The sequence below is a fragment of the Anomalospiza imberbis genome, chromosome 25 (assembly GCF_031753505.1).
Source record: "Anomalospiza imberbis isolate Cuckoo-Finch-1a 21T00152 chromosome 25, ASM3175350v1, whole genome shotgun sequence".
NCBI lineage: Eukaryota > Metazoa > Chordata > Aves > Passeriformes > Viduidae > Anomalospiza > Anomalospiza imberbis.
This window is the reverse complement of record NC_089705.1, coordinates 313,714-323,360: the sequence shown is the minus strand read 5'-3', so window position 1 is coordinate 323,360 and position 9,647 is coordinate 313,714.

Genomic DNA, 9,647 nt, shown 5'->3' with positions numbered 1-9,647 from the left:
GGATGGGGGGCAGGGAAAGGCTGAGCCATCCTATGTCTGTGCCGGGCTCCTTTGAGCAAGTTGGGCCCAAAGCCCACACAGGCAGCACTGCGGGGAAGACGTGCTGGCTTCGCTCGGCATCTCGTTAGAATGTGGGGTTGATTAAGCACCAGGAGGAGCTGGGGGCTTTGGGGGGGGCTGTGTGTGTGTCTGTGTGTCCGTGTGTCTCTGTGTGTCTGTGTGTCCGTGTGTCTCCGTGTGTGTCTCAGTGTGTCCGTGTGTCTCTGTGTCTCAGTGTGTCCGTGTGTCTCTCTGTGTCTCAGTGTGTCCGTGTGTCTCTGTGTGTCCCCGTGTGTCTCTTTGTCTCCGTCTGTCTCTGTGTGTCCGTGTGTCTCTCTGTGTCTCCGTGTGTCTCTGTGTCTCAGTGTGTCCGTGTGTCTCTGTGTCTCAGTGTGTCCGTGTGTCTCAGTGTGTCCGTGTGTCTCTGTGTCTCAGTGTATCTCTGTGTCTCAGTGTGTCCGTGTGTCTCTCTGTGTCTCCGTGTGTCCGTGTGTGTCTGTGTCTCTGTGTGTCCGTGTGTCTCTGTGTGTCTCCGTGTGTTTCTGTGTCTCTGTGTGTCCGTGTGTCTCTCTGTGTGTCTGTGTCTCTGTGTGTCCGTGTGTCTCTGTGTCTCAGTGTGTCCGTGTGTCTCTGTGTGTCTGTGTGTCCGTGTGTCTCAGTGTGTCCGTGTGTCTCTGTGTCTCAGTGTGTCCGTGTGTGTCTGTGTCTCTGTGTGTCCGTGTGTCTCTCTGTGTCTCCGTGTGTCTCTGTGTCTCTGTGTGTCCGTGTGTCTCTGTGTGTCTCAGTGTGTCCGTGTGTCTCTCTGTGTCTCCGTGTGTCTCTGTGTCTCCGTGTGTCCGTGTGTCTCAGTGTGTCCATGTGTCTCTGTGTGTCTCCGTGTGTCTCTGTGTCTCAGTGTGTCCATGTGGCCCTGTGTCTCTGTGTCTCTGTGTGTCTCAGTGTGTCCGTGTGTCTCTCTGTATCTCCGTGTGTCCGTGTGTCTCTGTGTGTCCGTGTGTCTCTGTGTCTCTGTGTCTCCGTGTGTCTCTGTGTCTCAGTGTGTCCGTGTGTCTCTGTGTCTCTGTGTCTCCGTGTGTCTCTCTGTATCTCCGTGTGTCCGTGTGTCTCAGTGTGTCCGTGTGTCTCTGTGTCTCAGTGTGTCCGTGTGTCTCTGTGTCTCAGTGTATCTCTGTGTCTCAGTGTGTCCGTGTGTCCGTGTGTCTCTGTGTGTCTCTGTCTGTTCACGGTGCAAACCGCTCTGTGTGCCAGCGGTAATAGCTGCCATATGGAGCACGGCGCAGAGGAAGCTCGGCCGGCAGCGGGCACAGCCTGGTTCTCAGGATCAGTTTAAGCTGCAGAATGTTCTTTGGGAGCCCCTTTCCCTGCAGAGTAGCCGTCTGGGGCATGCTCACACACTGGAGGTGTTGCCGGTCGGGAAATGAAACCTCCTGACGCTGCTGGTTTTGTGCCCCATCCCCAGTGCCCAGAGTGGTGCTGGGGACACCAGGATGTCTCTTGTGCATCTTGTGGGGTATTTACAGCACAAGTGTGATGAAGAATGACTGAGGGAGCTGGGAAAGGGACTCAGCCTGGAGGCTCAGGGAGGACCTTCTGGCCCTGCACAACTCCTGACAGGAGGGGACAGCCGGGGGGGTCGGGCTCTGCTCCCAGGGAACAGGGACAGGAGGAGAGGGAATGGCCTCAGGCTGGGCCAGGGGAGGCTCAGGATAGATATTACAAAATATTTCTTCACTGAAAGGGTGATCCAGCCCTGGCACAGGCTGCCCAGGGCAGTGGTGGATTCCCCATCCCTGGAAGGATTTATGAAATGTGCAGATGTATCACTTGGGGACATGGTCAATGGTAGCCTTGGCAGTGCTGGGGAACAGTTGGACTCGATGATCTCAGAGGGTTTTTCCAACCTGAGCAATTCTGTGATTCCCCTAATTTAAGCCATCTCCCCAGATCACAGATACCCAGAATGATTTGTCTTGGAAGAGACTGTAAAGCCCATCCCATTCTACCCCTGTGCTATGGGCAGGGAGTTCCACTAGACCAAGCCTCATTCAGCCTGGCCTTGAACCCTTCCAGGGATGGGGCAGCCACAACTTCTCTGGGCAACCTGTGTGAGGGTCTCACTACCCTCAGAGGGAAGGATTCCTTCCCAGTGTTCCACCTATCCCTGCCCTCTGGCAGTGGGAAGTCATTCTCCCTTGTCTTGTGCCTCCAGGCCCTTGTCCAAAATCACTCTTCAGCTCTCCTGGAACCCCTTTAGGCCCTGGAAGGGACTCTCAAGTCTTCCTGGACCCTTTCCTTCTCCAGGCTGGACACCCTCAGCTCTCCCAGCCTGGCTGGGGATCCTGCCCAGCACCGCAGGGAGATCCCAACTCCCCATCTTGCCCTCTTTCCAAAGCCTCTGCACACCAACACAAGGAAAGACCTCACAGTGTCAGGTCCAGAATTGTCCTGCCCTGTCCCCAGAGCCTCTGCCTCAGGCAGTTTCTCCTGACTGAGCTCAAGCTGGCAGTTCCATTTATCTGGCTGCATTAAGTGCCTGGCAGGTTGCATTATTCTTTAAGTATGTGAGGCTTTTCCAAACCTCATCTTCTCCCAGTAGTTCCTGCAGGCTGGTATTGGGGAAATATTGCAGGATCCCAGCCCACGGTTCCCAGTTACCTTCCCCATCCAAAGGTCACTGGTGTGGGGTGCTGGAACTCCTACATCCTGCTTTTTTCTGATAAGTAAGGAAAAATGGGGCTACAGCTTAACCATTTGGGATTTTTTTTTTTTTTTTAATTTCCAGTCAGCTGTGGATCTGACTATTTTCATCCAGAAAATAATGTACTGATATATATATATATTTGTATATATACATATATATATAACAAATACCTGTAGTTATTTCAACTGAGATCAGAGTACAGTCCCTCATTTCATCTGGGGGATGGAGGGGTGCAATTAAAAATTATCTATTCTGCCAATAATATTTAAATAAGTGGCTTTATTAACCAGGGCAACACACTTTTTGATTAGCATCAGTGGGACCCAGGGATAACAAGCAAGATGTTGCAGTATCCTGCATTAGTGGTTCAATGTCCTGCTCTGGGACTTCTGGGATAAAAAAAACTGAGATGTCCCAAGGATGTATTACAGGCTGGGGGGAGGGAATGGAAACTGGAATTTTTATATCCCAGAACCCATAGGGCATTAGCAAAAGGAGGTGTGACCTGCACCATGTACCTTCTGGGAGCCACAGCCAAATCCAGTCTGCTGTCAGCTCCTGGTGCTTGGAAATGGAGATCCCTGGCCCCCAGCTCGTTGTTCTCCATCCCCTCTGGCTCTGTCCCCAGTCCATTCCACTCCTGGTCCCAGTGCTCAGCATCCACTCACAGCCCGAGTGGGACCCTCCCCAGCACCAGCCCGGGGCAGGGGAGATGCCACCAGATTTTCTGCATGGCAGGAGAGGACATCAAAGGCACCAAACTGCTGCCTCATTCGTGCCCTGCCTAAGCCTCTCTCCCCTTCTCCCAGTTTGCATCATGGAAAATGATGTCCACAGGGTGCAGCCAAGGCTGCTGGCTCAGCTCCACATGCCCAGGGCCAGCTGAGACACAAACACAAGCTCCTGTTCTCTCCTAGGAGGGGGCATTTGTCCCCTCCCTCCTTGATCCTGCATCTATTCCCCTCTTCTGGAATAGTTACAGCTGCTCAGAAAACACCAGGGAAAGCCAGCAGAAGAAACTGCTGTGTTTCCCTCCTTCCTTCTTATCCACCAGCCAGAACCAATTAAACTCAGAGGAGCTCAGCTCTTCCCTCATTCCCTTTTAATTTCAGACCCTCTGGTAAGAGGAGACATGGTAAAATGTAAGATTAAGTGTCTAATGCCTTGGATTTGGGATTACTGGGGCCAGGCTGGATGGCTGGAGGTAGAAGGATTTGTCTGGTTACAGGGAGGAATCGGGCTGGTGGTGCTTCTCCTCATCTTGTCTCTCATCTGTGGCATCGAAAGGGCAGGGAAGTGTGAAACCTCTGCACAGATCCAGCCCAGAGCTGTTCCAAAGGGAAAGGCTTCACTCTATAATGCTTAGTTGTGGCTTTGGGAGGGGATTTCTGTTCAGGGCTGGGGGTGAGGTCCAAAATCCCCCCACGGCAGCAGGGCGGGGATCTGTGGGGCCAAGTCTCTTGGGTTGGTAGGTAACAGCATCTGATCACCCCTGTCATAAACAAAACATCACCCTTCCTCCCATCTGCTCTTCGCTCCACATGCAGAGTTTCAGGCTTTGATGGCTGGAAAGATGCTGCTGATTTATTCATGGCCACTTCCCACCCATTAGCGTTAATAGCTCTTCTTACTCTGTCTGTGGAGCCTCTCAGTGACCTGGGAAGGTCAAGCACAGTGAGATGCTGTAGCCCAAATAATTTCCTGGAAATCACTGGTGTGGTGCGTTTCCATTCTCAACATCTGAGCTTTCCAGCAGGGAAGGAGAAGGATACCTGCAAATGTCCCCTCTTTTCTTTTCCCCTTTTTTTTCCTCTCCCTGTTTCTTCTTCCTCTTGATCTTCTCACTTTAGAGAAGAAATTGCAAAGGTGAAATTGTGGAAGCTCTCCACAGCCTTCCTCCCAGCTCCTCCTGGCTGCACCATATGACAAACAGGCTCTGCTCCAGCTTGCTTTGGGTAGGAAAGTGCCCTTTGGGTGGAAATGTGTCCTTTAGATGAATCCCAGCCCTATATAAACCCCATGGCTTTTGATGAGGTCGCCACATCTCAATCACTGAGCAGCCGAGGGGTTTCCGGGACCTTCCAAGAGGAGAGAAAATAATTTGTCCAAGACAAACCCCATGTCTGAGCTGACCAGAGAGAAATGAGTTCCCTGAAAGTTGCTGTTTAATGCCTGGGTGTTCCTGCCTTTTGGGTCCCACAGCTCCAAACCCATCAGGTTAATTTTGCCAACATCACCTTAAACTCAACCAGGGCACAGCTCCAGCCCTGCTTCTAGGCTAGTGTCCCTGGGGAGCAGGGGAGGAAGGATTTGTGAGGGTCGTGCTGAGGTTCTGGTGTTCTAGGGCTGAGATCCCCTAAAGCCTTGGGGGCTGCCCTGCTGTGAGGTGTGGGGGAGCATTCTGCATCCTCCCATCCTCCAGAAAGTGGGAGAAGCTCTTGTGTGCAGTGGCTCCATGTCTGTGAGGTTATGTGGGTGAGGGGATCCAAATCTGTCAAGGAAAGGGCAGCAGAGGACAAGCTTGTATCCTGGGATGAAACAGAATATTCCAAACAAGAAAGCTTTATGGCTGAGATTGGGCTCATCTCCCTTTCCAGAGGATCTCGCCCAAGTCCTCTCCCCTCCTTAGGTCTCAGCTCCCTGATGTTATTTGAAACAGGGACATGGATAAATGCAGTAATGTTCCAGAATTGCTGAGATGCAGCGGATGGGCTGAGGAACAGATAAATGTGTTAGTGCTGAGGCACTGCACAGGCTCCTCCTGCTCCTACCTCAGTAGCCAACTTTAAAGCACAAGAAAGGCTGTAGATATTGCACTGGGTGATTTTTTTATTATTATTATTTTTTTTTTTTTTTATTTACTAATCCTTTAGCAGCTTGGTAGCAGAACCAGAGCCTTCTCTAGGGCTGCTGGAAGACCTGGTGCTCAGGCATAGCAAGAGACACCATTTCAGTGAGGATATTTGCTGTGTTTTAGGAACACTGGGCTCAGGTATCTGAATTGCCAATAACAGCCATTTGATATTCTGAGCCAAGATGTGTCCTCAGCCTGTGAATCAAGGCAGACGAAGGGACATTTTTGTCTTATGGGTGCCCAAGCACCCAAGTCGTGCAGTTTTCCTGGTGTGATGGCCTGGGAATGCTCAGCTCCTGCATCACCAAAGCAGATATTGAAGTGTTTTGGGAAGGGGCTTTTGGTACAGGATGGCTCCATGTACCACTGTGGGAACAAGGAGCAGAGACACTGCCAGACCCTGTGGTTTCACGTTTCCTTCAGGGCACAGCACCTTCCCCCTGCAAGCTGCTAATGAAGGCCTGGTGCTAACGAGCATGTGATTTAATGAGGGAGGGAAAAAGGAGCAGGGGTGTTTTCAGATGTGGATCTTGGCATGGGTCAGGGATGGATGGAGGACGATGCTTCCCTAGTGTGCTCCATCCCTTCAGAGCAACTATGCCTTGAGGGCTTCTGCAGTGCAGACGTCATCCCGTCATCCCATCGACCATATTTGTTAGCTGACGATGAAACTCTTTCCCCTCAACTGCAGTTTGCCCCTTCTGAACTTGTTCCTGAGCTCCTGCAGTGACAAGTTCAGCAATTTGATTAAATAGGGTCTAAAATGCATTTTTCTCAGTGACTGTTCAAATTTGGCCCTGATGGGTTCATTGGATTCCCATGGGATTTCTTCTGTAGGATGAGACATCAGGAAGATCCCTCAACCTCTGCCCCAAGCCACCAGGGTTTCACACAGCTGCTGACAGTGAGAGCCCAGCCTGTCTAAAATCTTTCCCTGCCTGCTCTGGCAAAGCAAGAAAGGGTTGAAAATCCAAATTTCCTCCCCCCGTCAAGAGGCATGTGGAGCTGGAAATATTATGGCTCATTTTGAAATGAAAAGGCAATCTCAGAATATTGCATTTCTGTAAAATATCTCATCCCAGCTTTAGCTGAAGTACTTCAGCTTTTATTTCTGTTACTTCAACATTAGCAAGCACTAATGCTTAGTAATTTAGGATATAACTGAAATGACAAACCAAAACACTTTGATGCAAGAAACTCTCTGAAAACTGGTGAAGAGATAGAAGGATGAGCCTTTTGGAGCATTTTGGAATAATCTTTAGAGACAGTCCACCCTTCCCATCAGGATGTGGATCTTGATCCTTTATGTGACGAAGAAAAGCAAGTGATGATCAGATGCAGCTACTCCAGAGCAAAAGCCCCTCTCCTGAGTGCTTCTGGCTGCTTAAAATTCATTCTGGCTGCATGAACCCCAGCCTGAGCCACCCACTGATTGCTGGGTGTGTGTACACGAGATTGAGCACCTTCCCTTCAGCTCTCTGCTCACAGCGTGTGTTAGAGACATAGGGTGACATTAAACCCACTTTAGTGCAGATCTCCTACCCTGCCTGTGCTAACACTGCACCACCCAAGCTGGAAATGCAATGGCCCAGTAGTTTCTGGCAAGTGCTGGCCCCAGGTCTGCAGCCTCTCGCTTCCTGCTCCTCCTCCTCCTTTTCCTCCTCCTCCTCTTGCTCTTCCTCTCCCCAGGTGGCTGCTGGAGCATCAGGAATGTAAAAAATGCAGCAGGCAATGTCATTTTCCCAAATATTTTTGGTCAAGCATGTGTGTGTTTCTGTGGACTTTCGGTTGCATAAAACTTCACAGATCTGTGCTTTGGCTTGAAGAGGTCGACTTGATGTTCCTTTCAACTGGAAAACATTTGGGTTTGGCTGTTTGGAAAGAGGAATTCGTTACATGGAGCTGTGCACCCATGAGCCCAGTCAGGCAAGGAAGGATTGCTTTACATGGCAGTGGAGGACAGATCTGTAAATCAGATCCCATCTTATGTCCACTGGCTAGAAAATTAAACACAGCACCACAGGTTGCGTCCAATGTTTGTGTCCAAAGTTTGCGAAACACTTTCATAAATCCCTGGGAAGAGAAGAGGCATTTAACTTACAGCTTTGGAGATGTATTAAATCTCACTTAGTTTGTACATTCGATTAACTTGCATTAATATGTGAAAATATGCAGCTTTTCTTCTACATGGAGATGGATGACATTTCCAGAACTCAACTCTTTAGGCTTTTCCAAGTTCTTATTGAAAAGCTGGAGAGAATTACTTTTCCAGATAATGACTTCACATTTACAGAGCATGATTAATTACAAGTCTGTTTGTATTTACAGTTGTTTCACTTACCCCAGTAACGGGGCCACCTCTGAAGCAGCCTATGGAGCTATTTGCCCACGGCACCAGGAATCTAGTGCTGTGGTTATTTCCAGGCATCATACAAAAACCATCTCTTTGAAAGTGACTTTGGGAAGGTGCTGGCTCACCCTTCTGCTCCTAATGCCTTGCCCAAATCTCCTTCTCTGCCTGCCCCGGCTCCAGTGGTTATGGGAAACTGTTTTTCCTCCTCAGCCCTGTGGCAGCCTTGGGAATTCTGGGGAAGCTGCTGCAGCATCTTCTGCTGGATGGAAGTTGGATGGAAGCTGGATATAAGCTGTATGGAAGCTCTGGTGCCCTACAACTATCAGCTGCCAGCAGCACAGGAGGGATGGTGGTCTGACTCCTCAGGCAGAAATCACTTCCAGGCCCCATCTACCTCTTCCAGCACGAGGAGGCCATGACCATGGGCCAAGGAGCCCACAGGGAGCATACTCTGCTCTATGCCTTGGTTCCCCTGTCACTAAGTAAGGGGGTGATGTCTGCTTCATGCTTTGTCCTTCACAGCTGACCTGTCTAGCCCCATCCCAGCCTCACTGCTCTGACTCTCCTTCTCCAAGGTAGTGTCACGGAGAGTTAGAGGAGCCCTGGCACTCAGGATACACATCCCTCAGCCGGAGGGGATCTCACTTCTGAGCACTCTCTGCTGCCCAAAATACCTCTCCAGGCCATGAGCCCGCTTTAGCAGGCAGCATTCTCTGCCCATCACCTCCGGCACAGGTCAACAGCTGCCTCTGCTAGGTCAGAGCCATCGTGGAGGCTCCTCTTTCCCCTCTGGTAATGGGGGAGGCTCCTCAGCCCTGCGAGCCAGTGCCAAATCCTGCTCCAACAGCTGTATGTTCTCCAGCATGACTCATCCCCACCCCGAGCTTTCAGCCTCTCCATAACAACATTCCTTCTCTCTGCTCTCAGATCCTGGCTGTGATCACTCCCTGCCTGGTCCTCCTTCCTCCATCCACATGGTCCCTCCTGCCCAGATTCAGTCCCCAGCAGAAGCAGCAGAGAGCAGAGAAGGCTTTGCCAGGATTACCAGAGTTTCAAACAAGGATTCAGGTTCCCTCCCTCCCCTAAAATCAAGAGGAGGTGGCCAGTTATCATGAGATCTAATTTTTCTCTCTTTAAGGAGAGACAGTGATGTTGGTTCTTTTTCATATTGTTTCTTGTTGTTCTTCCCCATCCCAGATGTGTCTGTAAGAGCCACCACTTCCACCCTCTCCCAGGGCATAGGGGAAAAGCTCTCAGCTTTTGGTCCTGCACATCTCCTGCCCTGCTGTGGGCTCTTCTCCAAAGCCTCCTCCCTGAGCCCCCTCTTCTCTCCCTGCTGGCACTTTTGTTCCCAGTGGGTTCTTTTCTTCTCTTCACCCCTCTGCTCCTTTGGAGAGAGGTGGTCCCACTATCTGCAAGGACACAGGAGGAACCCACATCCCCATCCCAGCAGTTTCCATCTTGGGAAGGGTGGAAAATCCAGGCTGAGCTCTTCTTGCCCTGCACAGTCCAACTTTAACCCCAAGGAAGCACAGGCAGCTTCCCTCTCCCCCAGTCCTGCCTCCAGCATCTCTCCCCACATTGACCCCTGGGGGAAACCAGCCCACTCAGTGCATCACTGGTGACCTGTGATGACTGGAAAACTACTGTGGAGACAGAGCCTGTGCAGGGAGGGGCACTACTGGAGCACGGTGGCCTCT